The 20,228-nt window shown below is 45.6% G+C and overlaps 1 protein-coding gene across 2 annotated transcripts in view; it reads right to left on the bottom strand.

Annotated features, from left to right (window-relative positions):
- ANKAR (ankyrin and armadillo repeat containing) overlaps window positions 1-20,228 on the bottom strand; it is a 1,891,262-nt gene that overhangs the window by 1,684,765 nt on the left and 186,269 nt on the right. The gene's annotated exons all lie outside the window — the stretch shown is intronic.

The raw sequence follows: 20,228 nt of genomic DNA, 5'->3' as shown, positions 1-20,228 counted from the left end.
CCGCTGCAACTACCCCGTACCGTTAAAGCCCTGCTGCAATCCTGAGCTATCTACACTTCAACGACTAAGAGGAGATCCAGTCCGGAGTCTTCTTCCGTTGAGCCTAGTGGGGATAACCAGCTCATCTTCTTCAGCCAGAGGTCGCCTTCGTGGTCGAAATCGCTGCACACTGCTGTAGTGGTCCGGATAGCCACCTGAAGAACCTCTCCTGTTATTAAGGTGGTGCGGACCCCCTCATCGTCCTTCGTGCTGAAGCTGCAGGAAAGCGTGGGTCTGCGGGAAACCAACGGGAACAACTGCCGTGGCACCAGTTTCGTTCTTTTAGAAAGGTACTGTGTCCTGTTTGAGGAATTTTGGGTGAAATCCCTATTTCTCTACCTTAAGGCTTGTCCTTACTTTTCCCTCCTTCTTATAACTTTTGCTTCTGAACATTGACAATATCGAAGTGCTCTTGGCAACGTTGAATCTTGAACTGTCCGACTGTGTGATCCTCGACAACAGGCACCCGGTGTCACTTGACTTTGGCTCCGGTCCTTTGACTCTTGAATTCCTGTCTATGTGTGTTCTTCGATTCTGTCTGCCTAACCAACATATTGCCTGTGATTTTTGCCCCCAACTCTCTCTGGGTATCTAGGGAGCTAAGTGTGTTTTTGCCCGAGTAGCATTTCTTGCCGTGAATACGAGTTTATCTAGTAGACCGAACTGTCAAAAAGTGATCGCAATTGTATTCACGATAACGTGTTCTGTTTCGTAACACTGGTCCATTCAAACAAAGGGTACTTACCTCGAGTAATACTGTACAAAGTGAATTGGTTAGTTGTAGTATATTTTACGTGTGGTTTTTGAATTAATAGCAGTGTTGTGTTGATAACAAATGGTTTAAAAATAAATGTACTTATATTTTTTACCTGAAACCTTGAGTCAATGTTTGCTTGAGTCACAGTAATTGTGGTCCCTTTGTGTAATCTCTGCTACTGTTCATATACTCTTGAGATAAGCCTGGCTGCTCCGCTACTGCTACCACTTTAACATAGTAGTACAGGCTTGTACCAAAGGTAAAACTTGTATTGCCACCTGTAGTCTTAATTGTGTGTAGTGGTCCCCAAGGGCACTGCACAGGATTCTGCCTAACAGTCACTGTTTGGTGAGAACGAGGTAGTGTGGCAGAGATATGCGCCAGTCAACGTTGATCAGGTAGGAGACACTGCCCCTGGAGAAAAGTTGTCACATAGATTGAAGCTACAAGTACCAAGCAACAAGGTTGCTATGACTAAGAATATTGGGAACAGGGATTCATGACAACAGAAGCAAGGAGCCACTTGATCTAGGCAGGGAATATAGTAGGGTGCCATTGAAGGGTGGGGGGTAAAATAAGTATATTTTCTGCCTCCCGATAGCCGCCCTATAATTAAGGTGAGTCGTACTTCCATAGGAACCCCTCAAAATTCTATTGTTAATAACTTTTGGTTTGAGTAATGGTTTTGGCCGAAATTTCAAAAGTGATTAAAAACTCCCACCTTCCCTCCCCCAGACTGCAATGTTTTGTAAAGTTTTGTTAAAAATAAAAAAGTTATTAAGCATCAAGAAAAGATTGTTTCAAAAAAGTGCGGCCTACTTCCCATTTATTTGTCCATAGACAAACAAGATCAATCTTTGACAAAGTGCACAGCCCAAACCGCTGGACGGATTTGGACCAGATCTGAAACAACTCAGGCACAAAGCGTTGACTCGCGGTCCATGCAGGCTTTGGGGTTATTCCGTGCAGTAGTTATTTAAATATTTAACACAGAAGGGGGTGAGAGATAACCACGGCTATAGCCAAGGATATGGGTAAATGAAACGCAGGAAAAAAGGTATTTGTATGCCAAAATACATGCAAATGCCATCAGGCTAAACGTGGGGGTTGGGGGTGGCTAGAGGGCACCAAGTGAAATGTGGGAGTTGGAGGGGGTCTGGGGACTGAGTTTGCAACACAAAGCTTTCTGTAGCCTCGAATAGCCAACATCTCAAAGCAAACTGCGTCACAAAAATAGCGTCTGTTGGGGAAAGGAAGAGGGCAGAGGAGGTGAGGAGGCCATCTGGGGAGCGGGGGGAGCTGGCAAAGATGAGTGGGGCACTTGGTGAAACAGGAAAGCATTTCTTTCCGGCCGTTTTGCCGAAATTCGAGGCTATGGAGGACTATGGATAGCCAACGGTATGTGTAGTCAGGACCTGCGATTTCTGTTTATTTTTTTTTTAAACATATTTTTACAGCTATAGTGACATTGGGGGTGAAAAATCATTGTTCATGGTGTGACAAGATTGCCATCCAGGTCTCCCATCCATGCAGTAATCAGACCCTGCTTAGCTTCAAAGTGAGGAAGAGGCCAGCCTCCTCAGGCCATGTTGCCCGATATATGGGAATTGTACGATCGGACCGAAAACAAAAGGTTTGACCGTACAAAAAAGACTGAAAAATGCTACGACCAAAAGTTCGAACACCAAAAGTTTGAACCTTTGGTGGTAGCATTGTAGGTAAGTATATAAAAAAAAAGACTGCAGGGGCTGCGGGGATGTCCCCTGCAACACCCCGCTCACTATACTTTACAGTATAGAGAGCAGGGGTTGCGGGGGAAACCCCTGCGGCCCCCGGACAAAAAAAGGATCCTGCTTTGCCGGTTCCCGATCACAGAAGTGAAAGGGAACTGCCGCTGCAGGGAGACAGCGTGAAGTGAAGGTAAGTAGGGTTTGTTTATGTTGGGGGTGCGTTGTGGGGTGTGGGTATGTAGGGGTTTTGTACTTGTGTTCACATGGGAAATGTACAAACCTTTTGTGGTTCGTACATTTCACATGCAAACTTTTCGGCCGCAGTAAAATCAGCCGCGGTGGGATCACGTAGATCCGATATATGAGCCAAAGTCACTTAGAGAAACGGCCTGCCCTTCCCTTGCTTTGAAGCTAAGCAGCGTCAGTCCCGGTTACTGCATGGATGGGCGACCGAATAGGCATCCAAATTATTATTTTTTTCAACCGTGCTACTATCAGTCCTTCAAAGTTTTGCACTCAGAGACAATTATTTGACTTTTGCTGAAATGCATTCTGGTATTTGTTGTCACCCAGTAATAATTTAAAATATATATATATTTTACAGCGAACCCTGCTTAGCTTCAAAGCGAGGAAGGGGTCAGCCCACTAAGGCCATGTTGCCTAATAAATGAGACCACCTTACAATACCACTTAGAGAAACATGGCCTACGGGGGCCAGATCCTTCCTCGCTTGGAAACTAAGCAGGGTTGGTCCCGGTTACTGCATGGATGGGAGACAGTTCACAGTCCTGAATGCTGTGTGTTTTCTTAGTTTTAAATATCTCAAAACACACGGCATCCACATTATTTTCTTTTTAAACTGGTCTACTATCCTACCTTGAAAGTTTTGCACTCAGAGACCATTTTCCTACCTTTTGCTGAATTGCATTCTGGTAGTTGTAGTCTCAGTCAAGATGGCGGGATAAATGCCACAATTGTACACTTTTTGCCCAACATAGTTCTATAAGGATTTATATATTTGAGTGACAATATGGTATGTGTACTTTTCAAGTTAGCTTTATAAAGCAGAGCATTGTTGAAAGCCAGACATGGGGATGAGTATTTGCCCACGATGTGGCAAGAGAGTTTGCAATCCTGGACACTGGTGCAGTTATTTTCCCCCCGATTGTGGCTGCATTTCAGGGCACCAGTAAAGGACACATGTGGGTGGACAGCGTAACTCTTTATCAGAAGGCGGACGCAACCCCATGGGTTTTTTTAAGGTTGGCAAGCTTGCTCAAATATTTGGCTACCAGAATTTTACTCAGGTTGTCATGTTCCCAGTGCTTACTCACAAGACTACAGGGACGTGTTTCGTATTGGGATTTAGTTTTCCAGGGAATATTTCACAACAGATTGCAGGTTATTTTTCTGGTGTTCATTACTTTTTAAGTCCAATGCTATTTTGTCTTGCGCCCATTCGTCTAAGCAGTAGGTCTATTGAACTAAATTTGAATATTTCACTTTAAGATATATGCTCACTTACTGTGCATATATTCATGGGTGGCAGCTTTTGATTTTCTCTATGGGGGCAAAAGTACTTGGGCACATGTTATTTTTGCAGCTGTTCATGTTGGTCCCTTTTACATGCTGCTCAAATGTGGTTAGTTGGGGCTGTGCAATGTATGCCACCAGTCACCAAGAGACCGGCCATAAAACAAGGGCCTTGTAGCACACTGCTTAACCAAAGTGTGTGATCCTTGTCAATATATTTAATCGCACAGAGCATTAACTGAATTTATTGGGAGCTCTCAAAGCCTGCAATCTTGTATTGAAGGGGCCCCAGAGGGACCCTCGTTTGTGGAAACAAGGCACAATCACCACACACGAACTGATACGCCAGACACGAGGTTGTACTCCCAAAATCTAGGGTTTATTGCAAAGCACCAAAAGTCTCAGTTGGCCAACTGGTCCCACGCCCCGCGACGTGTGTCTACCAGACCTCGGGGAACGCAAGAGAGAGAAATTCGTACAACAGTTACATATATACAAAACAAGCATCTAGTAATCAGTAGTGTCATAACTTATACCACCCCATTGCATTTCCTTTGAACTAGGCATGATGATTGACAATGGTGACGAGTATGACACCTTCAAACATATATGTGACAAGAAGGCAGACAGACGGTGTAGTAAAATAAAAATGGTATTTATTTGGCTTACATCAACCAAGAGAAAATGTTGTTGAAATAAAAAGAAATAATCTTGAGGCTTCTCTCTTATTTCTTCTCTTTTCTGTGGTTTCTATTTCCAGGACATCCGCAGGGAATGAAGTATGGACTCCGGGTTATTCTTCTCCTCTTAGTCCTCGTATGCCCATAAGTTTCCTGCAGCTCTGCTCTCCACCTCTGTTTGGTTCTGCAATGAAACAAGGAATAAGCACACGTTTCATCGTTTGACGCTGGTTTATATACCCCGTGTGTATCAGCCAATCAGGAGTGTTTTTACTGCCAACGTGATAAATACCCCTCCAAGCCCCGCCCCCTTCCTCCTGTGTCGCTGTGTTGAAGTCTACGGTTATGCCGTGTCCAGACAAGTGTTCCAGGTAAGAGGAATTGTGTGCGGGTTTCTTTACTTGACTGTTTGTTTGTTTTATGGACTGATTAGGCATGTTTTCTGTACTTGGAAGGTTCGGTGTGATTGCCAACAAACACCGCGTTCCAACCTCTTTGGCGGCGGCCGCTTCCCGCAAGCGCAGCTCCTTCAGCTGGTCTACCGCGGCTGATGCCTGAGACCCCTGCCATGCGGCCGCCTCCTGTGAGCACGGCTCTCCCAGCTGGGCTGCCGCGGCTGGAGCTCAAGTCTTCTGCCATGTGGCGGCCGCCTCCTGTGAGCGCGGCTCTCCCCGCTGGGCTGCCGCGGCTGGAGCTCTAGACTCCTGCCATACGGCGGCTGTCTACTGTGAGCGCGGCTCTCTCCGCTGGGCTGTACTCGACCCAGTAACTCTTGGGACCATATCACGACCCCACCAAGCTCCCACGGACTCTTCTCTGGTTTGGACATTCGTGACAGGTTTCTCCCATGGGTCAGGCGGGTCGGGTTCCCTCTCTGGTATAGATACAGGAACCCGTAACTCCATGTTAGAGTTTTCATCCAGACTATCACATACGCCCCCCGAGAAATCGATCCGCTCGGGTCGATCAACACATCTCGACAGATAGTCTGGTATCACTTGAAAAGCAGAGGGTTTGTGCACAGTCTGGAAACAATATTCTTGCAACGTGAGGAACCATCGTAATACCCTTTGGTTTGAATCCTTATGTTTGGCCAGCCGCTGAAGAGGAGCGTGATCGGTGTACACTGTAAAGCATTGGCCAGCTAGGTATTAACGAAGGTTTTCAACTGCCCATTTTATCACCAAACATTCTTTCTCTATGGTAGAGTACCCCAATTCATGTGGCAACAATTTTCGGCTTATAAAAGACACTGGCCTTAAGTCCGTTGCATCCCCTTGTGAGATCACTGCCCCTAATCCTAAGCCAGAGGCATCAGTCTGTAATATAATTGGTTCTTGAAAGTTTGGACATCGTAGAATTGGATGTTTTGATATAATACTTTTCAGTGTCTGAAAAGCTTCCAACGCTTTGTCATCTTTTAGAATATCTCCCTTGTATACTGTTTTGAGTGTTTCTGTCAATGGACTGGCAATTTCCAAAAATAGAGGGATGAACCTCCTGTAATAGCCAATAAACCCCAAAAAGGCTCTTACTTGTTTCCTGTTACTAGGCATGGGTAGTTTCATGATAGCCTCTACTTTGTCCAATTGGGGTTTTATAACTCCATTTCCTACTACGTACCCGAGATATCTGGTTTGGTTGGCTCCTATCAGGGTTTTCTTGGGATTTATCTTCAAGCCGGCTATTTCCAGTGCCTTGATCACCTCCGTTAGATGTGTTAAGTGATCCTTCCATGATTGGCTGTATACTATAATGTCATCTAAGTAGGCTGAGCTGTAATGACTGTGTGGAGATACTATTCTGTTCATCAATGCTTGAAAGGTTGCTGGGGCCCCGTGCAACCCAAATGGTAGAACTGTAAATTGGTAGAGCCCGGAGGGTGTTGAAAAAGCTGTTTTTATTTTATCCTCTGTCCTTAAAGGGATTTGCCAATACCCCTTGGTCAAATCTATGGTACTGATGAACCGAGCGGAACCCAACTGTTCAATTAGCTCATCGATGCGAGGCATGGGGTAAGCTTGGAATGTTGATATTGAGTTTAGTTTCCTATAGTCCATGCAAAATCGGATGCTTCCGTCGGGTTTTGGTACAAGTACAATTGGTGATGACCAATGGTTACACGACGGTTCTATCACCCCTAGCCTCAACATTTCTTCTACTTCTGTTTGCACGGCTGACCTCTTAGCTTCTGGGAGGCGATATGGACGTATCCTTACAACTTGTCCTGGTTATGTATCGATTTTGTGTTCCACCAGAGGTGTTCTCCCTGGAAAAAACGAGAATACGTTCATTAATGGCCTAAGCTGTGTTTCCAGTTCTTTTTTCTTCTTCTGTCGTTAATTGTGATCCCCAGTGGACCGCGCTGAACGCTGGTTCACCCCCTTCCAGAGAGGCCACCTGTATGATGGAGGTGTTTATTTCCTGGTCTTTCCATTCTTTAAGTAGATTGATGTGGTAGTTCTGTGTTTTCTCTCGACGATCTGGTTGCTCCACCATATAATTTACTGGACCTAAAACCGCTGTTATTGTATAAGGTCCTCTCCACTGTGCCAACATCTTATTATGGCTTGTGGGTAGCAGCACTAGTTCTTTGTCACCTACTTTAAAGCTGCGAACTCTGGCCTTTTTATTATAATATTTTTCCTGTGCCATTTGTGACCAGGTTTTCCAGAGCCATTTCTCTCAAATTAGACAGTTTATCCCTTAGTTCTATTACATAGTCCGTCAGGGTGGTGGCTTCCTCTTCTCCTTCCCATTCTTCGTTGGCGATGTCTAAGACAGTTCTCGGCCGGTGTCCAAATAATAATTCAAATGGGTAAAACCCTGTCGACGACTGAGGGGTGTCTCTTAACACCATGAGTACCCATGGAACGGCTCTGTCCCAGTTCTTTCCTGTGGGGGCTGTTACTCTTTTCAACATCAGCTTGATTGTCTTATTGTAACATTCTACCAACCCGTCGGTTTGGGGGTGATAGATTGAGGTGTGAATTTGTTTGATTTGAAGCTGCTGACAGACTCTTCGCATTATCCCTGATGTGAAATTCCTTCCTTGGTCAGTCACTATCTCGGATGGAATCCCCACTCTGGGAAAAAAAGGTACTAGTTGGTTGCACACTTGTATGGCACTTGTTCTCCTCATGGGGAAGGCTTCTGGATATCTTGTGGCATAATCTACTATTACCAAAAGGTATTGGTACCCATGGCTACTGGGTTCCAATGGGCCCACCATATCCAATCCAATTCGAAAAAAAAGGTTCCCTGATTAACGGCATCGGTCTGAGAGGTGCCCGAAGAGGTTTCGTTGGACTGGTCTTCTGACATACTGGGCACTCTTCGCAGTATTTGCCCACCTCTCTATATATACCTGGCCAGTAAAACCTTTTCAGAATCTTATTTTGGGTCTTTTCACATGCCCTATGTCCTCCTGCCTGATTATTATGAGCAAGATCAATTATGGATGGTCGGAAGCTGGTAGGTACCAATAACTGTTCCAGTTCTGTCTCATTTGGTAGCTTGGTAATTCTATATAGTAGTCCGTTTACCCATTTGAATCTGGGGTAGTTACTTGTAGGGTTGGTCTCGTTCCCAGCTTGTTCTCTGACATTTCTTAAGCTAGGATCAGTTAGGGTTTTGCTCCTGAAGGATACTCTTATCCTCTGGAACCCAGTCTACCAGTCCACAAAATTTCTTCAACCAATTTCTCTTCTCTGCCCGTACTTCCCTCCTTGTCTTTTTGGGATCCCTCTCTCTTCCTTCATGTCCGTGAGGGAGAAAGGGGCCGACCTTAACCAATCCGAGTCCGTGACACAGTCATTAAAGCTGAGTAAATCTGTCCCTGTTAATACTGGAGCTGGTATGTGTGGCATTATAGCTACCTCCATAGGTATATTCACCCCATTTACTTCTATATTGACTTGTTTGGAAGGGTAAGTTATGGTATCCCCATGCACACAATTTATAGGAATAACACGGTTCCCCCAGTTGCCCACCACACTTACTTCTGGTCGGATGGGCGTCTGTTCACTCCCACTGTCGAGTAGACCTTGTCTGGGAACACCATCGACACGGACCTCGACCATTTATGGCTCTCGTCGTCTTCGGAACTCCCGGGTTTGAGTACAACCCATTTCCATTGGTTCAACCTTTTGTTTTCTTGGGCAGAACCGGGCAATATGCCCCCACTCTCCGCAATCAAAACATTGTGGCTGTCTGCTGGTATTAGGCCAAAGTCCTGTTTTGGGTACCACTCTTGGTGTTTTGCTCTCTATGGTTCCTGTAGGTGTAGGAGGAGGATTCCTGGTTCCTTCAAACAGGATTACTCTTACCCCTCCTGCTTTTTGGAATGCCTTGGCAATGTCGATTGCTTCTTTAAGGGTAGGCCGATGGTGTTGCCTTACCCACCCCTTTGCATGGTAGTTGGGAGGGCATCTATAAATTGTTCTAGTTTTACCTTCTCCACAATTTCTTGAGTAGTGCAGTTGGCGGGTTTTAACCATTTGTCAGTCAAATCGTGAACCCGATAATATAACTGCCTCGGGTCTCTCCATTTCGTAGTTTGGTTTCTCTGAGTTTTTGGTGGTAAGCTTCCTCATCCACTCCCATCCTTTCAAGTATGGTTTTCTTTATGTCCGCATAGGAAGTATCCCCATTCGGATTTGCAGCCTGGTAAGCTCCTTGCATTGACCCAGTCAGTAAGGGAGCTATGAAGTGGCCCCACTTCTCGGCTGGCCACTGAGAGTTCCTTGCAACTCGCTCAAAATTTGTAAAAAAAATATCCGGGGTCATCTCCCTGTTGGAATTTCTGTAGCACATTAGAAGGAGCTGCCGTTGATCCTCTATGTGTCACCACCGCTTCCGTAACTTTCTTTAGGGCATCCTGGGTGGCGGCCTGTAATTGCAGGGCTTGCTGTAATGCTTGACGATCAGCCTGGGCTTGGTGACTATGTACTTGCACCAATTGCTGTAGTTGTTGTTGTCCGTCTGCCAGGGCCTTAATGATTGCTTCCATGGCGTGTTATGGTTCCCACCGCTGCCACCAAAATTTGTGACAAGAAGGCAGACAGACGGTGTCGTAAAATAAAAATGGTATTTATTTGGCTTACATCAACCAAGAGAAAATGTTGTTGAAATAAAAAGAAATAATCTTGAGGCTTCTCTCTTAATTCTTCTCTTTTCTGTGGTTTCTATTTCCAGGACATCCGCAGGGAATTAAGTATGGACTCCGGGTTATTCTTCTCCTCTTAGTCCTCGTATGCCCATAACTTTCCTGCAGCTCCGCTCTCCACCTCTGTTTGGTTCTGCAATGAAACAAGGAATGAGCACACGTTTCATCTTTTGACGCTGGTTTATATACCCATGTGTGTATCAGCCAATCAGGAGTGTTTTTACTGCCAACGTGATAAATACCCCTCCAAGCCCCGCCCCCTTCCTCCTGTGTCGCTGTGTTGGAGTCTACGGTTATGCCGTGTCCAGACAAGTGTTCCAGGTAAGAGGAATTGTGCACGGGTTTCTTTCCTTGACTGTTTGTCTGTTTTATGGACTGATTAGGCATGTTTTGTGTACTTGGAACGTTCGGTGTGATTGCCGACAAACACCGCTTTCCAACCTCTTTGGCGGTGGCCGCTTCCCACGAGCACGGCTCCTTCAGCTGGTCTACCGCGGTTGATGCCCGAGACCCCTGCCATGTGGCCACCTCCTGTGTGCGCGGCTCTCCCAGCTGGACTGTTGCGGCTGGAGCTCGAGGCTTTTGACATACGCCGGCTGTCTCCTGTGAGCGCGGCTCTCCCAGCTGGGCTGCCACGGCTGGAGCTCGAGTCTTCTGCCATGTGGCGGCCGCCTCCTGTGAGCGTGGCTTTCCCCGCTGAGCTGCCGCGGCTGGAGCTCTAGACTCCTGCCATATGGCGGCTGTCTCCTGTGAGCGCGGCTCTCTCCGCTGGGCTGTACTCGACCCCATAACTCTCGGGACCATATCTCGACCCCACCAAGCTCCCACGGGCTCTTCTCTGGTTTGGACATTCGTGACAGGTTTCTCCCATGGGTCGGGTGGGTCGGGTTCCCTCTCTGGTATAGATACAGGAACCCGTAACTCCATGTTAGAGTTTTCATCCAGACTATCACATACAAAATTGCAAACTGTTACTAAATGTAAGCCCACAGACATAAGTCTTTGTTTTAAAGAACACAATGCTTCTGTTGCTGAAAGCAAGCTGTGCGTAGGGAGAGACACATTCCAGGCCTTGCTATGTCCTAGTTTCTATTTGTGTGCTGGGGGTCAACTTGCTCTCCAGGGCTCTAGCGGGCTCAGGAAAGGGGGGCCGCAAAGAAGAGCATAATTCAAGTCATCTAATGTTTGCTCCTAGTATTTCTACTGTGCTACCGAGACTAGCTGGCACCTGCTGTACTGATTAGAATACCTTGCTGCTCACTCTCCAAGGATATGTGAGGGAGGAGACCGGACATTTCTGTCTGGGTTACTGCGTTATGTTTCAACATGCCTCTCACGGCCTTGCATTGTGCACCAGTGAAGCAAAATAATATTTCAGCAAAGCACTTTAACAGAAGGCAAAAAGCAAACGTTAGTGAAAACAAAATGGCGATTTCAGTCGCTTTAAAAATGGCCGCACCTTAATCAAGCTTATGGCTATATATTTCTAATACTAAATGCATAAGACGGTTGGTCTTCGGCCAACATAGTACATAGCCTTATGTTCGAGGGGTGTCTACTTTTTTTAGATCGACAGTATGCATAATTTAAAAAATATAAATATATTTTTACAGCTACAGTGACACCGGGGGTGAAAAATCACCGATGACCGGGGTCTCCCATCCATGCAGTAACCAGGACTGACTCAGCTTAGCTTCAAAGTAAGGCAAATGCCAGCCCCCTCAGGGCATGGTGCCTAATAAGTGAGGCAAAGTTACAAGACCACGTAGAGCAACATGGCCTGAGGGGGCCAGCCCCTTCCTCACTTTGAAGCTAAACAGTACTTTGCGGATATTCATGGGTGGCTGCTTTTGATTTCCCTATGGGTGCAGAAAGTACCTGGGCATATGATATTCTTGCAGCTGGTCATTTTTTCCCGTTTCCGTGCCGCTTAAATGTGGTTAGTAGGGGTTGTGCAATGTATTACAACAGTCACCAAGAGACTGGCCATAAAACAAGGGGCGTGGAGCACGGGACAGGACATTTTGGCGCTGCCAGTTAAACACACGCTGTTATGGCGCCACCGTTTTGCTGCAGGTCGCGTTTGGGGGCGCCCAGTTAGTCACAGCCAGTTGGGCGCAGGGACCTCTCGGCGCAAGGATATTTTGGTGCAAGAGGTTGCAAATGGCATGAACCTGCAGCCACTCTGCATTTTGTAATGTGGATTAACCATTTAAAAACATTATTTACTGCAACATTATAATACAGGATGGGACATGTATTACACCGTTGTTGCAGAAATGAACACGCATTAAACATGAAACACATTTATATACTGCAACATTATAAAACAGAATGGAACATTATAAAACTGAAAAAAGGAAATAAAAACACATTTGTGCTGAACGCTGCCTTCGAGAACCGTGGCCTGCAGGAGCTGCCTTCGAGAACCGTGGCCTGCACGAGTTTGAGACGCAGCACTTAACCATTATGCTACAATTATATTATTGCGTGGATTCTCACAAGTTTCATACTTAGCCTTTTACAATTGGACATATTAAATTGTAGGCTAAGTATTATATTTATGGACCGATAAGCACTAAGCCATTGTGGCGTAGTGGTTGAATGCTGGTCCTTGAACTCTGGCAGACCAGGGTTCAAGATTTCTTTTTTAAATTTAAAACTGTATATTTTGGTAAATACTCTGTATTCTGGACTATGTAGTCTTAACAGGCATGCCTTTGTTCCATGTGGCCTCCTTCATGGAAATGTTCACCCAATCACTGCATGATTTTAAGAAGGTCTTTTGAGCTGCACTACCAATGGGTTAATAATAGTTGTGTGTCATTTACTGCACGTGAACCAGCGCAAACAAGACTTTTTTGCAGCTCAAGGGAGGGGTTTGCCACACAGTTGCATTATTCCCTTAATATATTACACTACTTTTAACTTTCAAAACGGCGGGGGCAAGGAGACATCACTCCTCTCCAGCCCCTTATTCTGACATTCCACAGCTGAAAAAACATATTTTACTTTTTTTCCCCTTCCACTGATTCTACACTAGGTACCTCCTCCTTCAACAACTTACTGCCATTCAACCCAAACAAATAGAGGTGCAGGAGAAATCATGAATATAGCCAAGTTGCATGTCTTGTATATATTGTTATATGCCACACATCCCTTGTTATTTGGAAGATTATCATTCAGATTTCCTTTTTACTTTGCATTTTGGGACTTGTAGTACAGGACACTTGATGGACAAAACAAAACTATAAGTCACAAACTGCAACGAAAAAACAAGTACTGGTTGGGCATCTTCTGAATTACATGGAGACATACACACACACAAACACACACACTGAAAACAAACTCGATGTGTCACAATGCTCACATACACACACGGGTGCACAGGCGTGCACACACACTTGCACGACTTCACAGAGCAAATGCACACTGCACGCACAATCCCTCACACACACCTTCACACCATGTACACAAACACACACTCACATCAAACACACATATATTGCATGCACACCCTCTCAGATGACATGCACACCCTGACACCACACATTGCACCTTACAATGCACATATAGTCAAAAAGAGGAGTACACCATCTCTGGGCAACATTATAAAACAGAACGAATGAAATTTAAAAAAAATCACATTTATGCTGAACGCTGCCATTGGAGAACCCTGGCCTGCACGAGTTTGAAATGCAGCACTTAACCATTATGCTACAATGATGTTATTGTTTGGATTCTCACAAGTTTCATAGTATGAAATGTATGCCCCTTGAAGCACCGAACCATTGTGGCCTAGTGGTTAAATGATGGGCCTTGAACTGTAGCAGACCAGGGTTCAAGGCTGTATGTTTTTTTGTATTTAACACATTTAATTAAATTAAAAGAAAAGCAACACAACTGTTAGGTGGCGAGGTTTGTTGCAGTGCAGTCCTGTGATCTTATTTGACATGAGGGCATTTAGACATGGCTGAAATGTCAGCCACGTCCAAACATCCCTCGTGCCAAAATAACAGTGCCGAAAAAAAGGCACTGCAAAAAGGGCATGCTGAAATGGGCGCTGGGGTACAATGGCTGCGCCAAATCGGCGAGTGGCAAAATGACAGCGCCGAAAAGGGGTATACCGCTTGGAGCAAGCTGCTTAACCAAAGTGTGTGGTTCATGGCAAATAATTGATTCTCACTGCGTATTGCCTAAAAATATTGTGAGTTCTCAAAGCCTGCAATCCGAAAGGCCGTGGCTAGTGGTCTGGTAGCATTTAAAAATGGACAGTGGGCACGGCCAAAGGCTGTGCCCACTGACCATGGCCGCAGACCATGCTAGTAGTCTGGAAGCGTTCTAAAAATCTATGGAATAACAAACCCCTTGAAATTCAAGGAAAAAACTTTAGTTGCAGGGACGCGAAGGTGAGCAATACATTGGAACAAAACCTTTGAAATTCAAGGAAAAATCTTTTGTTGCAGGGACGTTAAGGTGAGCACTTAATGCAACAAACCACCTGAAATTCAGCTAAAGCCACCTCAACTCTGCGCAGGGATGACCCCTAAGCCCCCTCATGCGACCCGAACTTTAAAAGCAAAAATGTCAGGGTGAAGCCTGAGCCGGGGAGGCACTCAGTAGCAGTTGAAGCTGACCGTGACATGTGGCACATGTCATATGCCACGTTCAGCTCCAACCCCTTCTCCCTCGGCTTCCTTGAAGCTAACATACAGTAACCATGAAGCTCTTCCAGCTTCCTGGTTCCTGTTTGAGAAGCACAGATGAGCCGAGGGGGCCTGGAAGGACGGACCGAAGCTGTAAGAAAAAGGTAAGAAGGCTTTTTTTGTTGTAATATGATGTGTATTTTGCATGTGTGAAGTGCGTGTCAGATGTATATATATATGAATGGTGGGTGAATGAGAAAGGATGTGGTGTGTGTTCTTGAATGTTCTGGGTGGGTGGGTATGTTCCTGTGTAGAGAATGCAATGAGTGGTTGTAAGAGAAGGTGCGAGTGACTGGTGGGTGAATGAGAACTGATGTGATGTGATGCATGTTTTTGAATGTTCTGGGTGGGTAGGTGTTTGCCTGTGTAGAGAATGTAATGAGTGGAAGTAAGAGAAAGTGTGAGTGACTGGTGGGTGAATGAGAAGTGATGTGATGTGTGTTTTGGAGTGTTCTGGTTGGTTGGTTGTTTTGTGTGCCTTTGTAGAGAATGCAATGAATGGGTGGTTTTGTGTGTTCCTGTGTAGAGAATGAAATTAGGAAATGTAAGAGAAGATGTGAGTGACTGATGGGTGAACGAGAAGTGATGTAATGTGTGTTTTTGAATGTTCTGGGTGGGTGGGTGGCCTGTGTAGAGAATGCAATGAGTGGATCAGTGTGTGCCTGTGTAGAGAATGCAATGAGTGGATGTAAGAGAAGATGTGTGCGACTGGTGGGTGAATGCAAAGTGTTGTGATGTGATGTGTGTCTTTCAATGGTCTGGGTGAGTGGGTGTGCGCCTGTTGTGAGAACCCTGAAGGTGTCTCCCTAACTAGTCCCCAGCGATCTGTCATCCAGGTGGCCAGGACACGGCCATCGCTATTGGATCCAGTTCCTGGGGGTGCCCCAGTGAGGGAGGATCACCTGGATGGGGGGTCTTCAGGGAGTGGAAGATGGACACCGACGGGTGAGATGCGGTATCCCCCTTCTTCCAACACCTTTTCCTCATCCTCCCATGTAGGATATTCAGAAACACTGCCCCCACCCCTTTTTCTACACGAACACTTTCGCACACCACGAAAGACAACGGACTAACACTAGAGCCGTTTACCTGACATGTCCCAACACAAGGGTCAGGCAATTGACCAGAATCACACACACCCGACGGCCCTTTCCCTTGCCCACAGGGATAAAAGGTGGAGCATGAGAGCACAGTACGAGCAAGGCAGACCGCTCGACGATAAAGCTAACTCAGCACGGCAGTTCAAGAGGAGGAGAAAGACGGCGCGAACCAAGAGGGTGACAGGGAGAGAAGTGACCTTGCCCTTTCCAAACCAGGCCCGTGAAACCTCCACAGAAGGAAACGTAAAACTGCAAACAATAGCCAGCGTGCGTTGCAGCAGATGTCAGTGGTACACAAGGCCCTCCTCCGCTCCACTCCAGAGAAAAGCAAAGCCGAGTGGTTCATCACAGCCGGTGAGTCGAGGGGAGGACTGATAAGAAACCAAACTGTGTTTGAAAAAAAGTAGCAAAATCGGCTAATTGAAGAAAGTACAAAGAACTGTTATTTCCATACGAGAGGGGAAAGCCAACTACAGGGGAGTCAGGCACCCTGCAGGTGCTTAGTGGAGAAAATCTGAGTGAATACCCTATGGTTGAAACTACTGTTAGCAGAAGGCCTTGGGAACAGTACGAGAGACTTGGGTCCTCCCCTCTCGAGCTCTTCGCTCCTCTACCTCCAACTCCCTCAGTGTCAGTCGTTTTTCAAAGAAACGAGCTGGGGGTAGATCTCTGTCTTCGGCTGGGGCCTCCCTCTGGAACAGCCTCCCTGCCACTCTAAAACTTGAGGAGAACCATCTCCGGTTCCGGAAGCACCTCAAGACCTTCCTCTTTTCTTCTGCCTTCCCTCCCCCTCTCCCCTGCTGATCTGTTCTCTCTTGGCACTGTGCACCTGGCCACCCTCTGTCCCTCGGGCCCAGGTACCTGCTCACCCTGTCACCCTCCCGTACTGCCTCCGGTTCACCCCTTGCACTGGGGTCTGTATCTGTACCCATACAGCCCACCCCTTTTCTTCCTGCACTTATCAGACCTACCTTGTCTGCTGCCTTAAACCTAGCACTTGCAAATTGCTGGCTGCATTACCACTGTTTGTTGTCTTTATTATTTATTTATTGTTATTTATCTGTTTCTCCTCTGCTTCACACTTTCCACTTCTCCCTCCTTCCATGCACTTTTCCCCTCCCCCTCTCCCATGCACTTGCACGTTCTCAATGTCACTGGGCCCAGTAAGATCGCTGTTTTGTTCTCCCCTGTTCCCCTCCCTTGCCTTGTCGCGCTCTCAAACACTTGTGTACGAGCGCGATAGAAATAAAATATCAGTCAATCAATCAAGTGGTCATACGGGGCTGTAGCAAAATCCTCCGTACAGTCAAAAGTCTTTGACCAGCAAGTGAAGGTGAAGTTAAGGAAGTGAATCCCGCATTTTGTGAATTGCAAAAGTTGTCAAGAGTAAACCCGACGGAGGGATGCCGATGAACAGGGGGCAAAGTCTGAAGCCACAATATACAGTGTGTTGACAAGAGTGAACTTGGCAGAGAGATGTCCACAGTGAACTGTTTGAAAAGACATTAAGACTGGTGAATACAAAAAAACCATAGTGCACCACGACAGAGGGAGGCTGATGATCAAGAGGGATCTCTGCCCAGAAAAGGGGGATCCGGGGTGGAAAAGCATCACCCAACGTGTAAGCAGAAAGGAACTTTGGTTTATTATTTTTTAACTCATCACATCTTCAGAGGCAAGAGACTTTTTGTAGAAAAGAAACTTAACCACTGAAGGTCCTCATACCTGAGAGCGGAACTGTAGTCTCGTGCTGGAAAAGCTCAAGCGTGTGCTGTGCTCCGGGGTCGCGCCTTGTCCCATGCTCAAAACGTGGGGAAGAGAGACCCCGACTACCGCATCCTGACTTATCATTTATGAACACTTCTTTCTTTCTTGTGAATCCTACCCCACACTCTTTTTGGTATTTAGTTTTAAGGATTGGCTTTATTCTTTTTCATTATGGGCCCTTTTTATTTGACAAGACGCCACTAGGACTGCTTAATTTTCATTTGATGTTCGTAGCTGGCTCCCATCTTAGCTTTAGGTTTAGATTAGGCTTTTTTCATCCTGCATATTCTATTAATAAACAGCCTTGAACTATGATCACTTGTGTCTGTCTTTACTCTTGCCACCATGAGTTCCTTACACTGTGTAGAGAATGTAATGAGTGGATGTAAGAGAAGGTGCGAGTGACTGGTGGGCGAATGAGAAGTGATGTGCATTTTTTAATGTTCTGGGTGGGTGGGTGTGTGCATGAGTAGAGAATGCAATGATTGTTGTTATATAAAAGATCTCTCTAGCTTCATTTGCATATGTCTATTAGTGGATGTAAGACACAGTGTGAGTGACTAGTGGGTGAATGAGAAGTGATGCGATGTGTGTTTCTGAATGTTCTGGGTGGGTGGGTCTGTGCCTGTGTAGACAATGCAATGAGTGGATGGGTGTTTGCCTGTGTAGAGAATGCAATGATTGGATGTAAGAGAAGATGTGAGTGACTGGTGGGTGAACGAGAAGTGGTGTGATGTGTGTTTTTGAATGTTCTGTGTGGGTGAGTGTGTGCCTGTGTAGAGAATGCAATGAATGGATGGGTGTGTGCCTGTGTAGAGAATGCAATGAGTGGAAGATGTGAGTGACTGGTGGGTGAATGAGAAGTGATGTATGTTTTTGAATGTTCTGGTTGGTTGGGTGAGTGTGTGCCTGTGTAGTGAATGTAATGAGTATATGTAAGAGAAGGTTTGAGTGACTGGTGGGTGAATGAGAAGTGATGTGATGTGTGTTTTTTAATGCTCTGGGTGGGTGTGTGCCTGCGTAGAGAATGCAATGAGTGAATGTAATAGAAGGTGTGAGTGACTGGTGGGTGAATGAGAAGTGATGTGATCTGTGTTTTTGAATGTTCTGGGTGGGTGGGTGTGTGCCTGTGTAGAGAATGTAATGGATGGATGTAAGAAAAGGTATGGATGACTAGTAGGTAATTGAGAAGTGATGTGATGTGTGTTTAGGTTATAGGTTCGAATCAAAAGGTTCGAAATACAATAGGGTCGAAACAAAAGGACTGAAAACAAAAAGGTTCGAAAAATTATTATTTTTTTTTTTTAATATATTTTTTTTTGGGGGGAGCGGGGACCCCAAACCCTGTTTTTGTGGTAAAAACCACTTTTTTTACCTACACGGAAACCCCCAAAAAATATATACAATAAAAATTTTAAAAAATCGAACCTTTTGTTTTCGGTCCTATTGACCCGAACCTATTGCATTCAAACCTTTTGTAATCGCACCTTTAACCGGACACTGTGTGTTTATTAATGTTCTCAGTGGGTGGGTGTGCGCCTGCATAGAGAATGCAATGAGTGAATGTAATAGAAGGTATGATTGACTGGTAGGTGAATGCGAAGTGATGTGATGTGTGTTTTTGAATGTTCTGGGTGGGTGGGTGTGTGCCTGTGTAGAGAATGCAATGAGTGGATGTAATAGAAGGTGCGAGTGCCTGGTGGGTGAATGAGAAGTGATGCATGTTTTTGAATGTTCTGGGTGGGTGTGTGCCTATGTAGAGAATGCAATGAGTGGATGGGTGTGTGCCTGTGTAGAGAATGCAGTGAGTGGATGTAAGAGAAGATGCGAGTGACTGACTGGTGTGTGAATGAGTATGAATGTGAAGGTGTGTTTTTGAATGTTCTGTGTGGGTGGATGGGTGTGTGTGTGTGCCTGTGTAGAGAATGCAATGGAGTTAAGAAAAGGTATACGAGTGAGCGGCTGGTGGCTGAATGAGTATACATGTGGTAGTGTGTGTTTGAATATTCTGGGTGTGGTTTGGTGTGTGCCTGTGTGGTGAATCCAGTGTGAGTGAATGAGAGAGGGGATGTATGGGGGAGTGACCGGTGGGTGAAAGGGAATGCATTTGTGTGTAGGGCCCTGGGAGACTGGGGATTACTGGAGCATTTTTGCCACATCCTTTATTGACTTTGCATGTTTTACTGGCATTTTTGGGCAGAACCAAGTTCATGTGTGTCATTCCCCTGCTTGACTGGCATGTTGGTGCTAGTCTAGCAAATGGCTTACTGTGGCATGACGTTTATTACTCAGCATCTTTAAAAAAGCAAGCATGATAAATAGTGTTACCTGGCTAGACTGATGTTTTGGTGTAGCGGCCTGAACATTTTTTTACCGTCCCATGACGTTTTACTAACTGAGCATCTATGATGAATCAATCATGATGTGTTCTTATAGGTCTAGACTGGCTTACACTGGAACCAGTTTGGACACGTTTTCATTTTGCGACATGTCACTTTTAATGGCCAATTCAACGGGTTTTGTGCCCAGTGCCAGTAATGATACTATAAAAAAACATCTTAGCAAACATGAGTATGGTCTTACATGGGAATACTAGCATATGTTGGTGGAGCCAGCATGGAAATGTAGGGGCCCAGCCAGCATACATTTTTTTTTTTTTTAATACTGGCATATATCGCAGGGCCGGCATGATAATGCATTGGGAATTTTCCTGTGCACTTTTGGTGACTTGCATCTATTGTACCTTTTT

The sequence above is a fragment of the Ambystoma mexicanum genome, chromosome 9, assembly GCF_040938575.1.
Source record: "Ambystoma mexicanum isolate Mex_15411 chromosome 9, UKY_AmexF1_1, whole genome shotgun sequence".
Taxonomy (NCBI): Eukaryota; Metazoa; Chordata; class Amphibia; order Caudata; family Ambystomatidae; genus Ambystoma; species Ambystoma mexicanum.
The sequence above is the reverse complement of the archived record's forward strand: the minus strand, read 5'-3'. Positions and strand labels throughout refer to the sequence as shown.